This window comes from Heterocephalus glaber, unplaced genomic scaffold (assembly GCF_053883595.1).
Source record: "Heterocephalus glaber isolate CG9 unplaced genomic scaffold, H.glaber_assembly_v1.0 deba00000943, whole genome shotgun sequence".
NCBI classification, from domain to species: Eukaryota; Metazoa; Chordata; class Mammalia; order Rodentia; family Bathyergidae; genus Heterocephalus; species Heterocephalus glaber.
The window spans coordinates 14824232-14842478 of NW_028258175.1; the positions used below are offsets into that span (position 1 = coordinate 14824232).

General features: G+C 39.1%; 1 long non-coding RNA gene across 4 annotated transcripts in view; it reads left to right on the top strand.

The window, feature by feature from the left end:
* LOC147828683 (uncharacterized) overlaps nt 1–17619 on the top strand; it is a 30561-nt gene extending 12942 nt beyond the window's left edge. The window contains exons 5-13 of one of the 4 annotated variants that reach the window (XR_015450504.1): nt 5317–5456; nt 6410–7676; nt 7892–7986; nt 9200–9262; nt 11905–12064; nt 12348–12407; nt 12851–12904; nt 13088–13830; nt 14482–17619. This is a non-coding gene — a long non-coding RNA (uncharacterized LOC147828683). Of the gene's footprint in view, nt 1–5316; nt 5457–6409; nt 7677–7891; nt 7987–8027; nt 9263–11904; nt 12065–12347; nt 12408–12850; nt 12905–13087; nt 13831–14481 lie in introns of those variants that run through there. The other 3 variants (XR_015450507.1, XR_015450506.1, XR_015450505.1) reach the window with 3 other exon arrangements.
* The last annotated feature ends 628 nt before the right edge of the window (nt 17620–18247 follow it).

Sequence of the window (18247 nt, forward strand, 5' to 3'; positions counted from 1 at the left end):
ATTATATTCACCCAATATATTGTTGCTACTATTACTTTGAGCAGTTATCTAATAGATTAAGAATAAAATGTTCTATTATACCTTTCTTTATTCCTCTCCAATGCCCTTTCTTTCTCCCTTCCCTTGTTGCTTTCCTCCTCTCCCCATGCTTTTTCCTCCCTCTCTCCTGTCTTTCTTCCTTCCTACCTTCCTTAGTTCCTTCTTTCCTTTCTGCTTCCTTGGTCTCTCTCTTGTCATATTTGATTTCTATCTCTAAAGAACTTATTGGAGCATTTCTTGTCTAGCATATCTGTTGGCATTACATTTCTTCAGTTGTTATTTGAAAAAGACATTTTTCTTTATGTCAAATAAAGTTTGGCATAGAAAGAATTTTAGCATTGTACGGATGGGTTATTGGTTTCAACACCTTAAACATTTTACTTCATTCTCTTCTTACTTACATGATTTCTGAGAATGCTGGTGTAATTCTTTGTTGTTCAGTAGGTAAGGTCATATCTCCCTGTGTTTTACAAGATTTTCTTTGTTTTTGATATTTACACATTGAATTTGATAGGTGTACTTATAATTTTTTCTGTATTTACCTTGCTTATTGTTGTAAAAGTTCTTGAACCTGAGATTTGGTGTGTCCTTCATTTTAGAAAATTCTGAGGTACTATTACTTCAGTTATATTTCATGGTTCTCTCTTCTTCTAGAGTTCCCATTATGGGCATGTTATGCCTTTTGTAATTGTCCCACAATTCTTGAATGTTCTGGGGTTTTTTTTTGCTTTTGTTTTCTCTTTGTCTTTCAGCCTAGAGAGTTTCTATTGACTTAGCATCCAGCTCACTGATCTTTTCCCCAGTCATTTCTAACCTGATCATCCTTCAAGGCATTCTTCATTTCTGCCACAACGTTTTTTTGTATCTCCCATTTCCTTTTGATATTTTGTTACAGTTTCCATTTCTTTTTGATTATGTTAATGAACTGTTCTTTTTTATAGGTATTGATTTTAGGGTATAGTAGTTTTAAAAAATGCTGGTTTTCATTGTGGGCTTTTCATACAGGCATATAACATATTTTGATCATATCCAGCCCCCTATTACCCTGCCTCACACCCACTTCTTCCTCTTCTTTATTCCCTTTCTCTGGTCAAGTAGTGTCCCTCCTGCTTTCATGTCCTTTTTGAAAAAATCCATGTACTTATCTTTCTGAGTTTGGCTTATTTCACTTAATGTAATGGTCTTTATATCCATCCATTTTCCCACAAATGACATAATTTTGTTTCTTCTATGGCTGAATAACACTCCATTGTTTGTACATATCATACTTTCTTCAACCAGTGATCTGTTGATTTTCATCTAGTCTGATTCCATATCTTGGCTATTTTGAATTTGTGCCACAATAAATAGATATACAATTTCTCTATAGCATACTGACTCTAATTCTTCTGTTACCCATGTGTTCTTAAATGTTTTCTACTTTTTCCATTGGTTCTTGCTCTGTTTCAACTCTACTCATTGCCATTTGATTCTGGCAACATCTGTAATTCACAAGTTAATTGTTTAGCCCTCCACAAGATTGCCTCTTACTCTGGATGCCAGCAGCAAGTGTGGTCCCCATATTTCCTATGCTTCTCACTAAGTGTAAATTTTGAAGTCCCAACAACCACTCCAATTTTGATAATTCAGTCTAATGATTCACAGAACACATTAAAAATGCTGTACTGCTGGGGATTTACCTCAGTGATTCTGCCACCTGTCTCGCAAGTGCAGCTTCCCAAAAATGCTGTTGTTACAGATACAGTTTTATTATGAAGGAAACACACAAGAAAAGTTCTGGAAGGGCCAGTTTTCAGTGCTCTTGTATCCTTTCTATGGAATCTGGATGTGGCATTATCTGTGCACTGTAATGTGTTCATGATTTGGGATGCTCCACTTGGTGTCCAGAGTTTTTGTATGGGCTGTCATCACACAGGCATGACTATGTAAGCCACTGGGCATGTGACTGAGTTCAATCTTCAGTGCTTTCTCCTTCATGGAGGTCAGACTTGCCCAGGATTCCAGCCTTCTAATCATGAGTTTGGTCTCTCTAGTGACCAGCCCTGATCCTGAAGCTAATTAGGCATCTACCATGAGTCATTTCATTAAGATCAACATTAACACATGCATGCCCGTAACTCAGGAAGTTCCAAGGGATTTTGAAATTCTTTGCCAGGAATGGGATCAAAGACCAAATAAATTCTTTAGCATACCATAAAACCTTTAATATATCAATCACAGTTGTTGCATGCTTCTTATCTGACAATTTCAAAATCTGTGTTATATCTTAATCCAGTACTGATGCTCATTCTGTTTCTTCAGGTCACATTATCTTCTTGCCTTTAGTATATCCAAAATTTTGTTGTTGGGCACCGAGGCATTCAGGCTATCAGTATAAAGATGATATTAGTCTGGCCAGGACCTGGGTGTTTCCTGTTTAAAGTTTATTATAACTGTGCACCAAAGATTCCATTTTTCTCTAATTTCCCATTGTTTGCCACTTCCATGCTGTCTCCAAGTCTCCTAAGAACCTCTTCTTAAATAGAATGTCTCTCTTAGGTGTCTCATTTGTGACCCACTGTTTTTATATAGGAGCTCTGTCAGTGTAGGGATAAGAGTTTGAGGAAGGGAAGCATTCCACCTTAAAATTATATATCAGTTTTTTAATGGACTTGAGTTCCCGAGTTGTAGCCATCAGTAACTTTTCTCAACTTTTTTTTCCTATTATGTAAGACAGAAAAACTAGAATGACTAACAATGTCTAGTTGTTCTTCCTCTTCGTCAGATACAGCTGTAGCAAAGTAGCTTCCCTTGAGCACAATCTCATTAGAGAAAGTAGAACTGTCTGGGCTTATTTCAAAGTGGTTAGTTCTGTTCTTCACTGCTCACAGAAGAGAAGATTGTCTCTCAAATTTTACTAACCCCTGGTGGGTCTTCTGAAGGCCAAACCCACAGCAGTATTATAGGAGGCCCCCTAAAACTGGGTACAGTGGATTTTAACTCTGGAGTTAGTCTGCAGACAGCTTTCAGCAGTTCATCAGTTGCTGTTTATTTGTTCCTACCAGTTTCTATCTCCATATGTCTCTGGTCCCGGTAAACTGTGATTCTCTATATTTGCATGTCTGTCTGGTTTTTGCTGTGGCAGTTTGTGATGTGATCTCAGTGCTCTTGCAGATCTAATTAAAGTTGCTGATTTTTAGTTTATTCAGCTGATTTCATGTAGTCAGAACAGGAAAGATAATTTCAGAGCTCTTTGTATGTCAGAGCTAATCAGGAGGCATGACCAGTATGCAACTAGAAGCAGGGGCCTGAAGTCCATATGTACTTAGGCCATGGCCCATGGGGACAGACATATTGATTACTTCCAGTGGTCACTGACTCCTTCATAAAACCAGCTTTTCAGCTAAACTGCATTCTACAAATGTACTACCTGCTAGGTTACTGGTCAATTAAATGCAGTCTTCAAAAGAAAGGCCTTTTAGTGAGATTTGGCTTTGTGATTTGAACTGGCCTTTTTGTTTCCACTCTGTCCAATCCCAGAGGCCTTTTCAGCTGATCAATGGGTTTCTAATATGTTCTGTGCATCGCTATTACTCTTAATGTATTCTAGAACATGATTTTTCTGTCTTGTAAGCATCTCCAACCCAACTTATGAGTTTTCAGCTCTTTGGATTTAAATCAGAAACATTTTAGTAAGTCTGAGCCCTAGAGACCCACTACTAATAAGACTATCACTAGGATGAATGGATAAAGGTGTGTGTGTGTGTGTGTGTGTGTGTCAAACCTGTATCAGTGATTTTATAAATTTATACCTATGTTATAAATTTATGTATCTGATTTCTATGCTAGGTCTAGTAATATATATGTACATATATATACACTTATCTAAATCTTTTTGAACAATTATTTAATAAGAATTATTTAATACCTATCTTTGTAAGCACATTTATAAACTTTTGACATGAGATTTGTAAGTTCCTAACCAGCATTAATATTATATTAAGAAATTTGTAATAAAAGTATCTAACATTTCTTTTCATAAAATATATAACAGTTTAGAAAAATAGTGTATTTTAAGGCATATGTGGAGCAAACTGACATATTCTTTCATCTACAAAAGTTGCAAGAAGTTCATGAGAAACAAAAAGATTGAGTTGTCAGTATCCATAGTGCTTCTCCCTGTTCATTTATTACTTTGTGCACCAGCATATTCTGATAAATGCTTAATAACTGGCTCTCCCAAAAGAAATGCCCCAAGTGTGGAATCTATTAACTTCTTTAGTGCAAATACCCCCATAATGGTCAATTCCAGGGCCGCTTAACACTGAGTAGCAGAGACATGCACTAATCAGATCTCATTAGGTCCTAAGGACTGACTGGAGGATTTGCCGCCTGTAGACAGGAGACAAAGGATTGTTAGGGGCATCATAACCATCTGAGAGTGTTGGGAGCAGTGCTACAAAATTCTAGGGAAAAATCATTTGAGTAGGCCTAGTTCTCCTGCCTACAGCCCAGCTAGGACATTCCAGACATAATTGCATTTTGGCCTCTGGTCAAAACTGAGACCTCAGCGATCCCCCCCCAGATGCTGCAATCTCCAGGACAAGACCACACCTGTGGGAGACACCAGGAAGGAACCAAATCTTCATCTGCATAATTCTTCATTGTTCTTAGATTTCCACTGCCCCCCAGCTTTTTGTTACACCTTGTTTATCCCAATGTGAAGTACTGAACTCTATTTTTCACTTCTTACATTTGTTTCTCCATGTAGTGAATAAAAGGTGCTGCAAGCTAGAGGGTTTTTGTCTTTGCCACCCAGAGCAGCACTGATCAGACCCAAAGCTCAGCTTCTTCTCAGTCTCATTTGTCTACCTTTCCTGTAATTCGCTGTGTGCTGCCTTGGCTCACAAGAGACTAGGACTTACTGCAGAGGTTCTGGTAATGTCCCCTTCCCCTGTTCCCTACATGAGAGTGTTCATATTTTACAAAGATGAGGGGAAAGTCGGAGGTTGGGGCTGGTGAGGCTTCTCAGTGATTTTTCATGGAGATTTTGCTGGTTTCTGAGTGATGATGTGGGCTTTAAAACTATATGGACCATTTGATTTTCAGATACCTAGGCAATCAAGGTGATATTTGTGTTATCATGCTTTTTGTGTGTCAGGTAGGAAAAAAATTGTCAGTTGGGAAATAATGCTGTTTTTTTATTCCTTAGCATTTAGAGTTTAAATATAATGACTTTAGTAATAATCCTACTAATAACTATATGTGTCTTGGTAAGATATCCTATTTTTTCCACAGTATTGACCATTTAATCATTGAAGGTGTTATGTGAAGAGAATATGATGACTCTGAGAATGTTGCTGGTACTGAAGTTTTGATGGGATCCAAAGAGTGTTGACGGTTCCCTAATGATGAAAGTGGACCAAGGTTATTTGTTGGTATGTTGATAGAACAGACTGTGTCCTTAAATATATTTATCACATGGATCTACTTAGGTTCCGGTCAAGACATCACTGTGTACATACATGTTTATTAATGGAGCTTTCCAGGTATCCAGGCAAGTGATAAGGAAGGATAGGTAACACCCTTGACTAACACTGAGAAACCATGAAATTAGAACTGTGACACTGGAACTTGTGTTCTCAAGTCTTTTGCTCTCCCATCAAGCTCTTTCCAAGTGCACAGAGATGAGCTGCTGTTACATTTCTCATTAAAGATGTTGTTTCCAGACATCAAGGTAATTAATGATACTGTTGAAATTCTTCTACTGAAATTGTTTTTGGTATGTGTGCGGATGAAATAATGGCCAGCTTAAGTGGGAACACTCAGCTTAACTGAGGGTGATTCTGCATGTGGGTGACCCACCTAAGGATTGTTGCCACAACTGCATAAAAGGAGGATAGAAGGGGAGGAATGCTGGCTGCTGATTTCCCAGGAGAAGCTTTGTTGGAACTGGAACTCAGTGGCTTTTCTTGCTATTGCTCCCTCAGTGTGTGGGTGGGGGGTGCTGGTCTTTGCCTTTGTCTTGAGCATCACTCCCTGGTTCCAGTGCAGATCCCTCAGTGTTCTGGCACAGATTGTTCACCCTGCTGGCATAGACTTTTGAGCTTCTACCACTGGCCCTTGGGCCTTTTGGTGCAGATTCTTGATATGAACTTGCATGAGACATTGCTGAGGGCTGTAGGCCTCTGGCTGGACTCATGTGGAATATTATGTGGAAAGATCTATTGCACTTTTCTGGGTTTGACTTTTTGGGAGAATATTGTAAGACAGTCCTATATATTTGTATATCCTGTGGTAAATCTGTTTCCTTAGAAACACCGACTAGAACAGTATGTTTATAGGTAAAAAAAAATTGTAACAGTAAACATGGATTTTTCTTTATTTGCAGGTATAGACATGCAATAAGATGTGTACCAAACACTGGGATTTTTAGATTTCTGTCAAGATCTTATAGTAACCCTTTCAACTGTTGGTCAGCACACCATGTAGGTAGGTGGTTTCATGTAGGTTCTGATGTAGGCCCAAACCACAGCACAGCTTGGCAATCTTACTGGTTTTACCTTCTCAAGTGTTCTTAAAGATGTATTTTCTAAAGCCTTTGCAGATTTCTATCATGAGATCACAGTTAATCTAACATCAGCCTTTAATGGCAGACATTGCTGTTATGCAAACAAGTGCTGATGTAGACCAAAACTAAAGCACAGACAACCTGATCTTCAGATCACATGAGGCAAGTGGTTATGTTTTCCCTACCACTTGCCATCGTGATTTCTTTGCCAGTATTCAGGTAACATCCTTAGGAACACTTGAAACCATGCAGTTTCTTTTCTGTATTTCAGAGAGAATGTGTAACCCTGTAAGGAGGTTGCACATATCCAAATATTTATCACATAGTCCCAACTATAGTAAACATAGGAACTAGGCAGATATTCCATGAAGAAATGTTGTCTTATCTGACATTATCCTTGACCTTGGAGAACCACAAGAATCCAGGTAGAGTCCTGTGATCATGGTTGTAATAGAAGCTATTCAACAGTTCCTGGTAGGTTGTGTCTTGATTCCTGTCAAGGGTTAACAGTGAACTTAAAAAGTTCATTATCAGGAGATATTTCTGTATTAGAGTAAATATTTTCATGTACAGCACATGCCAGACCAACCATTAGATCATCAAATATCTGGGTCAGTGATGTTTGTTTCCCTACAATTTTTATCATATGATTAAAAAAATGTAAGTATGTAGAAAAGGAATGCAGTATTTCATATTCTAGTAACCATATTATTGCATTATCTTACATTTAGAGAGAATTTACCCTGGGAATTTCAAATGACTTTCATGTACTCAGGTTATTATGCATGTATGCATCATGGTAGTTAAGTTAAATATTAGCAGTCATGAGATAATGAGGTTTGGAACAATGATGTTCATCATAAAATAATCAAGAATACAAGTAGAGTTGATGAGTCCAGGTAGAAATGAAATCTTGCAATAATGACAATAAAGAAAGTTATTTGAAGGGTCCCAGTAGAAAAGTCTTACCATACATATACTTGTCACCCATGTTTTTACATTTCCATGCAGATACGGTGGTAGGTCTCATGATGACCAACAGTGGCAGTTTGTTGTATCCATGGCCATGATGATCAAGAGGGATATTGTAAGTGTGGGGTTCTTCCATTTATTTTAGCATGCTTCCTGTACATATTTAGTAAAGGAATGATTCTGTTTACCACTGCTAGTAACAATTAGCTTATTATATAAAGTTTGATAAACTCTGAATTTAATCCTAGGAGGTGTGGAGGCATATGCAGGGATCCATGTAAGTTATTCAACTGATCCACATCACAGTATTGACCATAATTTTTTCTACAGGTAGCCAGCCAAGAGAAAATGGTGTGAAGAACAACATCTCTGACCTTGAAGTTCTAAAGATCTAAGTACTTCAGTTGGTTTCCCTGATGATGGAGGTGACCCAAATTTTAACGTTGTCCTTTTTTTCTCCCCTCAGGTGAAAGATGATGCGTCCTAAACACACATCTCAAAGTGTTGTCTAAGATTCCAACAGTTATTAAATTATAGTGATTGAACTTAAGAATGGTAATTTATGAAATGTTATGACTAACCTGGTAAGTAAGAAATTGTCCCTACCAAGATGCTAACAAATAACCTTCAGATTTCTTGGTAAAGTGGATGGGATATCTAACACAATGTTACCCTGGCTTTTTGGCAGGTATTCCATTAAGTTTTATCCTAGTGTACAGGTTTGTTGACTTGAAATCATTAGAGGCATTTCTTATTTTTTGGTATTTATATCATGAATGATGCTTTTGAACTCCTGTGGTAACCTCTGCTTAGAACACGTTCAAAATATGATTTGTCAGTAATGCTTTTTGTAAATATGAGATTGTACTATGGACTTATTTAGAGATTGTGATAGGTTATTGTATAGGGATGCAGGTCATTGACCATATTTCCTATCCCCTAGTATTGAATATGGGAATTTTTCTAGTGTTTCTTCCAAACAAGATGGTATTTCTTAGTAGGCTTTTACCTCAGTGTTCAGCTTTACCATGTAATTTTGATAAGAATATGATTTGGTATGTTGAATGCCATGACCAAGGGAATGTGTCAGTGTCTTCTTTGAATGACATAGGTTCCAAAATCATTTTTTATGATTTGATTTTCAAGTTCCTCTGAAGACACTGTGATTGTCCTACCCATGGGAGTGAGTAAAGTCCATAGAGGGTTATGAAGTAAGTGCTGAGATACTCTAAACCAGATCTTCATCTATAGAGGAAAGGGATGAGGGTGTCCTATTACTAGATTTAGTGGTCACTGCTCATATAAGAAATAATTTTGTCCTTCACAGTTCTAGTAAATATGAATTTATCCTTTATATGCCATAGGGAAAATTGGTGTTTTAGCAAGGACTGCTGAGGGAGTGATTATGAACTGGTTAATTGAAATTATTGTGGAACTCTATGACTGCAGTAAGCATAGGTTAATTTCCAGGGTGTGGAGATGACAAAATATGGGCTCTCTGACAATACTGTTTTTGTTTGGTGAATCCAAGTATCCCGAGGAGTTTAGCTGTCCTTTAGCAATGGACATTAAAAAGGTAGTGGGCTCATGTTCTGACACAGTACCTTCTATGCCAAACTGGCTTTGTATATTTTTCAGATGCCCTTCAAGAGAACACAGTGATCCAGAAAAGATGGTTGTTGCAGTCACCCTAGTAACAAGGTAAATGATAAAATGGTCATAGTCCAGTGAAGGCTGTTTGATTTTCTATAATCCTGTCAAGTTCCTAATTAGGTGCTCAGATGTTAAGGTCTTGGCTAGTGTATTTGTCTGGGATGATAGTCACTCACTAATGACATCTCATTTTCAGCAATTCATTTTATGACTTTATTAGGTTTTATTATATTCCCCCACTTCTAGTGGTACATGTTTTCAAAACATATTATCACCTTAATATTACAAGGATACATCAAATGTCATTGCATCTTTTCTGGAATGTAATAGATATAATATGCTTGTATTGCTACTGGTGGAGAAAAGATTTATGTAATTTTCACTGAGTCCATCTCTGAAATATTGTCCTTGGAAGGTTTGCATGTATCACTGAAGACAGACAACACTCTCTTACAAGGCTTTATCCATGGAAGCCTGCAAGTATCTAGATAATGTAAGTGGATGCTGAAACAATGAAGTGACATAGGGAATTTGGAGTTGTATAAGTGCAAATGAGACATATACCAAATCAGAAGTCTATGACAAGAGTCCATAGATAGGTGAATACATCACAGCAGGCAAAATAAGTTTGTAAAGTAGAACACTAATGATCTCTCTATAAGTGCGAATGTGGGCATTCACCACATCACAGGAAATCAGATCTTCATATACAGGGATGAGTGATGAGGATGTCCTTGACACTTGTTACTGAGGTTTTGTTACAAGTACTAATGGATGAAATGAGAGACATGATGAAAATATCTAGTGAATGCAATACTGCATTTTGTATGAGACAGAAATGAATATTGAACCTGTACAATTTCAGGGATCCATCGCATCATGGTTGTATGTAGACATGGTGGTGTTACAACACAACAGTAAACATTGAAAAATTTACAGATGGCTATATTACACATTTGGACATGCCAGAGAATACAATTTACATAGAATTAAGGACTCTATTAACACATAGCTGAAGGATGCCTTTCTGTTTCTGGGTGGGGCAGAAAGAGTCAGTGACATGGAAGAGCAAGATGAGAGCTAAATGACAATTTTTTGTAGGTGCTTTCAAGTTAATGGAAGTGATCAATTGAATGAGTGTGTTGAAAAAACCTTGAACAAACCAAGGAAAAACAAAAGTATAAATTACAGCCCATTGGCACCCATCCAATCTTCAATATCCAGGTGGCTAGCATAAGGGTAATAGCCTAATGAGATGTTGTCATGTACTGGATTCTTGTGCTGGGAAGGTCACTGTGACTGTTGAGTTCTGAGCTGACCCCACATTCACACATCAGAGACCTTATTTTCAGACGTGATTTTCATTGTTGATAGTGAAACTCTGAGGTAGTCTCCTTTATTTGGCAAGTGTGAGGTTAAGTGCCTCATTCCTATCAGGGTGTAGAATCAGGTGCTACTGAATCCAGGCTGAAAGTGTGCATTTATACTGGCCATTGTAAAGGGGAACAAAAGAGGGTGGATGGGGAGAAGAAAGAAGAAAGAAAGAAAAGAAAATAGAAGAAAAAATGGAAACAAAGCTTTTGTAAATAAAGGAAGAGCAGAGAGGTAGAGGGAGGGGAGAAGAATGGGAAAAAAAGAAGAAGAAAGATACATCATGAACAGGTACAAATTCCCTGTGATGAATGCTATCATTATGTTTACCTGAAATGTACTAATAAATTTTTTGCTCCAAAAAAAAAGAACAACAACAACAACAACAAACTAGGCATTGTAGAGAAAAAGCAAGGATTCAGATAATTATCCTAGAGTAGTTCCCTGAGATACAGATTGTAACAGTTTGTCCGGTGTCTGCTCAGGAGTGTCCATTTTCTCTTCTCTGGCTTTCAGTGTGCATAAATGAGGGTCCTTGTAGTGGTGATGGACCCCTGAGTAATCCTATGATGTGCAGATTGTGCAGATGGAGAAAAAGAAGGGCATAGGATAAAGTACAGGATGGGTTCTTTCGGGTGTGTTTTCTAGTGACGGGTCCAGACCTCACAGCCAGGAAAGGCCAGACCCTGGAACCTCACCAGGATCCAGATAGCAGCAAGTATGGCCTCCATCACAGCACAGGAAATGGATCTTCCTAGGCTTCAGTGGAGCATGTTGGGGCCCTGAGTGTAGCCGATACCATATTTTGTGTGAATAAATTCAAGTATAAAAGACTAACAAATCAGAAATCTAGTCTGTGTGAGTTTTCTTTTTGTATAGGGTAAGAAAAGTACTGTTCAAAGTCCCTGTGTCCTGGGATTGCTTGCTTACTATATGCAGTGACATGCTTGAGTACCAGACTGCTGAGAAAGAAGCACAGGAAACTTGCAGGCACCCACTTGATGAAGATCAGAGCCTTGGGATGATATTCTTCCCTCAGTTTCAATCTGGTATGCAGTGGAGTGGAAGCCTCCCACACCAGTGGTGGTTGTCAATGAATCGAGCATGTTGTGTGCTTGCAGAACATGCTGTATCTTTTTAGCATGGTCTTGTTCCTTTTCCCTTCATGGATACAGAGTGATCAAGAAGTTGGTTGTTGTACACTTATTGAAGGCCAGGAAAATACCACCATGGGTACAAGCTGATCACTAGGCCAGATGTCTGTATCCAGGTCAGAAGGAGCCTCTGCCTAACCTGGTATTAACATGTTTCATCACCAGGTATCCTGCCAAAAGGCCTTGGGAGATGCTGCTACCCTCAGCCATGCAACACTTTCTTCTTTACTGATGTACATTGTGGGAGGGCACTTGGGCACACTTTGCTTTTCCCCACTGATTCACCTGTGTGCCAGTGAAGATTAAATCTTCCCAATGGCTGCTGGTAAGTGTCCCATTTTCATGTAGGGAAACTGACCCGTAATGTAGTTTTCATGTTGGCTAGGTGGATGGGGAGGCCAGGATTCTTGCTAACATCCACTATGAATATTGAGCCTTAGAACTTCTGCAGGTTTCCCTTCAAGTGAGAAAGAATTCTCTTACCATATTTTTTTCTAGGAAACACCCCTGAGACTGAGGTGTTAAAGCAAAGGGGCCACAGTCTAACACAGTGACCTCCACGATACTCACATGGACTAAATCAGTATTCTCTGATGTCATTTTCACAGGGACAGTCATGTCACAGTGAGCAGCACAGTATAATCAGGTGGATGCATACAGACATCCAGGTAAGTGTGGGCTTGTGCCCAGGCCACCAGTGAGGTCCTGCCACTTCCACATGTGTGAGTAAGTGACAAAGGTGTGGCTTGCCATTTGTAGCCCACTGCTTGATTTGAAGTTGCTCAAGTAAGGAAGGATGGAATCCACAGCAATGCCACTCTCTGGGAGGGGACATTTCGCACAGCTTAGGTGAAATGGATAGTAAAAGAGTGAGCACTGAAGAAGACATGGTGTCTAGGTTTGGGTGCTTGCTGTGTCCCAGCCCGGGGAGCCGTAGCACAGGAGAGTCTGCAGGGGTCCACTTAGGAGAGGTTTGACTGTGGGGACAGGATTGTTTTCATGCAGTTATCCCAGCAGCCAGGTACATTTCCAGTGTGAGTCAGTGGTTTTTGTGGGAATTGAAATGCTCATTGACTCAACACTGACTTTGTCTTCTCCATGTTTTCTGCAGGTTCCTTCAAGGGAAGATGAGCAGACTATGGCTGGAACTGCATGCAGGTGTCAGGTGAGAATCAGCATGCTGGTACCTCATTGGGCACCAAATGATGGTCTGTATTCAGATGGATGTGAAGAGGGTGTGCACGAGGTATTCGCATGTTTCCTAGACATGCACCCTCTAAGGTCTTGACTACTGAGTGGTTCAGAGTTTGTGCCACACTCAGCATCGTAGCCTTTTTTTCTGTGACAGGTTGGCTATCGATGGTGAACCTCTGATTCTGCCCTCTTCATCGACAAGTGTGGTGCTCTGTGCCTTCTTGCTGTCACGAGGAAGCATCAGATGCTATTGGTTCCCTTCCAGGAGAGATGACGTGTATTTCATACTTGTCCCACTAGGGGAGTAAGCAGGGCATGAGGTCACTGTGACAGAGTGGGTCCCTGAGATGGGGATTGGAGTGAATTGGGAGGTATCTCCTCAAAGGCATCCATTACCATTGCATGGCTAGTTTGTTGACAAGAAGGAGGGAGGAGCATGGTGGTGGTGATGGAACCTGAATGATAGGATGACATGGGAGTTGTACAGGTAGTCACGGAGGAGACCACAAAGGGTAGAATCTCTTGTGCTTCTTTTCCAGTGAGGGAGTCCACAGCTCATGGTGAGCCCTGAACATCACCAGGATCTGTATAAGGACAGCCATGGACCTTCACTGCAGCATAGGCAGGGAATATCCATGGCCTTCACTAAGTGATATTGGGGTCCCTGATGTGGAGTCGTGGGGTAGTGGGGTTGCTGTGACTTTGCTTTAGGTTCTGGAGCCCAGGAGAGCAATGAAGGAAGAACTGAGCCAATCCACTGACCCTGAATTTTTCCTTCGTGTATAGTGAAGTAAAATGAATGTTGATCTTCTCTACATCCTTGGAGTGCTTATTCTGTGGTCCAGTGGTGTTGTGATGGACCACCCTACCCAGGAGAAAGCACAGAATTCTTTGCAGGTCAGTAGTTGATGAAAATAAGTCTCAGGATTATAGTTCTGCACTTGAATTGCTTCCGGTATCAGAGTGAAGAGAAAGCCTTTGTGCCAGTGGTGATGCCAGAGCACAGCCCAGTGTTCTTGCAGAGCAAAGGATAAGATTTTAGCAGGGTGTGGCTTGCCTTCCTTTCAGATATCTGCAGTGATGAAAAAGTGTTTGTTGTGGTGAGATTGCTGATGATAGATGAGACCTCTGTGTATGTAGCCTGGCTACAGGGCATGATATTCCTTTGGTAAAAAATGAGCCTGTACATAACCTGGCCATGTGATGTTTTTTTCACCATGAATGCTGCTAAGGGCCAGAGTCATGATCAGGTCTTGTGAGATCTTCAGCCATGGAATATCTTAGTTTTTTCTGATGAACTTTGGAGAAGAGACTTTTCTTTTCCCTGCCGTTTGACTTATATGTCATTGGAGGTAAAACAATAGAGACTTCTCAATGGCTATGAGGCTGCATCCCATTGTCATGTAGAATGGCTGGACTATCCTTCATGGCCAAATGTGCTTTTCATGCTCACAGTCAGAGGGAGGAAGGTAGAAATTATTGATGGTATTCAAATATTCATCACTATAGTTATTGACCCTCAGAACTTCTTCATATTTTCATTTAAAGGAGAAAGAATTCTCTTAGCAGGCTTTATCCTTGGAGTTCTAGAAAGACCCATGTCTTTAAGCAAGTAAGTAGGTTTTTTTTTTCCAGTTCTTTTATTGGTACATTTTAGGTATACAATTCATTTACATTTATCACTGGGTGTTTGTACCTGTACATGATGTATCTTGGTTCTTATTTTTTCCCCATTACCTCTGCACCCTTCACACCCTCCACCCTTCCCTATTTACATAGATTTCATTTCCATTTTTTTTCTTTTCTCATAGGTTTTCCTTTCCCTCTTTTCCTTTCCCCCTCCCCTCCTTTCACTCCTTCATTTTTGGACATTTTTTCCTATTTCAAATTATCAACTATTCATTTTAATCATTTTAACCCTTGATTACAATATCAGTTTCTCACACTAGTGAAACTATTTGGGATTTACACATGTGTGTCCTATTCATTTCACTTAAGAGTGTGGCCTTGATGTGCATCCATTTAGCTATAAATAACTCTAGTTTTTCGTTCTTTATGGCTGAGTAGTACTCCATTTTATAAATAAACCACATTTTCTTTATCCAGTTTCCAGTTGATTGGCAATTGGGCTGCTTCCAAACTTTAGCTATTACAAACTGTGCCACAATAAACATGGGTGCACACATATCACTGTGGTATGATTCTTTTAATTCTTTGGGGAAGATACCCAGCAGGGGAATAACTGGGTCAAATGGGACCTCTAGTCCTAGTTCTTTGAGGTATCTCCATACTGACTTACACAGTGGTTGCACCAGTCTGCACTCCAACCAACAATGGAGAAGGGTTCCTTTCTCCCCCCACCCCTGCCAGCATTAGTTATTGCTTGATTTCTTGATAGCAGCCATTCTTTCTGGGATGAAGTGGAATCTCAGTGTTGTTTTCATCTGCACCTCTCGAATGATGAGTGATGTTGACCAGTTTTTCATATATTTGTTTGCTGCTTTTAGTTCCTTGTCTGAGAAATGTCTGTTCTTTTCAGATGCCCATTTTTGAATTGGGTCTTTTAATTTGGGAGTTCTGATCTTTTCAATTCTTTATATAATTCTTAATAGTAGTCCTTTGTCTGAGGTACAGCTGCAAAATTTTTTTCCCATATTGTAGGTTGTCTGTTAGCTCCGTTGGTGGTTTCTTTTGCAGTGCAGATTTTTAATAAGATGAGATCCCAGTTGTTGATTCTTTCTGCTAGTTCCCATGCTACTGAGGTTTTGTTCATGAAGTCTTTTCCTATGCCAATGTTTTCAAGAGTACTACATAACTTATGTTCCAGCAAGTTTAGTGTTTCTGTCTTAATATTTATATCTTTAATCCACTTCAATCTTAGTTTAGTGCATGGTGATAGGTGTGGGTCTAGTTTCAATCTTTGGCAGGTTGAAATCCAGTTTTTCCAACACCATTTATTGAACAGACTATCTTTCCTCCAATGATGGTGATTGGCTCCTTTGTCAAAGATGAGGTGGCTGAGCATGTCTGGAGTTGTTTCTGCATCTTCTAATCTATTCCACTGATCCTCAGGTCTGTTTCTTTGCCAGTACCATGCTGATTTTATCACAGTAGCTTTGTAGTAGAGTTTTAAGTTGGGGATTGTGATACCCCATGGCTTTGTTGCCTAGAATTGCTTTAGCTATTCTAGGTCTCTTATGGTTCCAAATGAATTTTTGGATTGTTTTCTCTAGTTCTGTGAAGTATATTGTTGGAATTTTGATTGGCATTGCATTGAATTTATATAGCAATTTTGGAAGTATAGCCATTTTCACTATATTGGTTCTTCCTACCCAGGAGCAAGGGATGTCTTTCCATTTTCTTGTATCCTCTTCAATCTCTTTTATCAGAGTGCTGTAATTTTCAGTGTAGAGGTGTTTTGCTTCGTTTGTTAGATTGACTCCTAAATATTTCATTTTTTTGGATGCTATTGTAAAAGTAATTGTTTCCCTAATTTCTCTCTCAGTGAGTCTGTTATTTGTGTACACGAAGGCTATTGTTTTTTGAGTGTTGACCTTGTATCCAGCTACTCTACTGAATCTGTCAATTAAGTCTTGAAGTCTTTTGGTTGAGTTTTTTGGGTCTTCTTTTATTTATTTACTTATTTAATTTATTTATTAAATTCTTTTATTGGTACATTGTAGGTATACAACACAATTACATTTCTCATTGGGAATTGTACCTTTACATAATGCATCTTGGTTCTTATTTTTCCCCATTCCTAGCCCTCCCTTCACCCCCTCTACCCTTCCCTATTTACAAAGATTTTATTTCCATTTTTTCCATTTCTCATCATTTTCCCTTTCCCTTCTTTCCTTTCCCCTGCCCCTCCCACTACCCCTACCCCTTTGGACCTTTTCTTCCTATTTTGCATTATCAATTATTCATTCTAATCATTGGTACATTTTAGGTATACAATATAATGAAATTCATCATTGGAAATTTGCAACTTTACATAGTCTCTCTTGGTTCTTATTTTTCTCCCTTGCCCAGCCCTCCCTTCAACCCCTCCAGTCCTCCCTATTTACAAAGATTTTGTTCCTATTTTTCCATTTTCTCATATTAATCCCATTCTCTTCTATCCTTTCCCCAATCCCTCCCACTTCCTTCCCCTTTGCCCCTTTTCTTCCTATTTCACATTACCTATTATACATTTAGTCTTTATTTACACTTTCAGTTCCTCACACCAGAGAAACTATTCAGTATTTATTCATGTGTGTCCTATTTATTTCACTTAAGAGTATCGCCTCAATGTGCATCCATTTAGCTATAAATGTATCTAATTTCTCATTTTTTATGACTGAGTAGTACTCCATTTTATAAAAAAAAACACATTTTCTTTATCCAGTCTCCAGTTGATGGGCATTTGGGCTGTTTCCAAGTTTTAGCTTTTACAAACTGTACTGCTATGAACATGGGTGCACATATTATCACTGTGGTATGATTCTTTTAATTCTTTGCGGAAGATCCCCAGCAGTGGAATAATGGGGTCAAATGGAACTTTCAGTCCTAGTTCTTTGAGGTATCTCCATACTGATTTCCACAGTGCTTGCATCAGTCTACACTCCCACCAGCAGTGGAGCAGGGTTCCTCTTTCCCCACAGCCCCACCAGCATTTGTTATTGGTTGATTTCATGATAGCAGCCATTCTTTCTGGAGTGAAGTGGAATCTCAGCTTTGTTTTCATTTGCATCTCTCAAATGACCAGTGATGTTGAACATTTTTTCATGTATTTATTTGCTATTTCTACTTCTTTGTCTGAGAAATGCCTGTCCATTTCAGATGCCCGTTTTTGGATTGGGTCTTTAAATTTGCAAGGTCTGATCTTTTTAAGTTCTTTATAGATTTGAGATAGCAGACCTTTGAGGAAGAGCAGGTGAAGATTTTTTCCCACATTGTGGGTTGTCTCTTCACACTGCTGGTGGTTTCTCTTGCTGTGCAGAAGCCTTTTAATAAGAAGAGATCCCACTTGTTGATTGATTGTGCTTGTTCACAGGCAACTGAGGTTTTGTTCATAAAATCTTTTCCTACACCGATGTCTTCAAGGGTTCTACCTAACCTCTGTTGCAACTGGTTCAGAGTTTCTATTTTAATATTTAGATCTTTAATCCATTTTGATTTTAGTTTAGTGCATGGCAAAAGATACAGGTCTAGTTTTAATCTTTGGCAAGTTGAAGCCCAATTTTTCCAGCACCATTTATTAAAGAGGGTATCTTTCCTCCAGTGAGGGTGTTTGGCTCCTTTATCGAAGATGAGATGGCTGAGTGTATCTGGC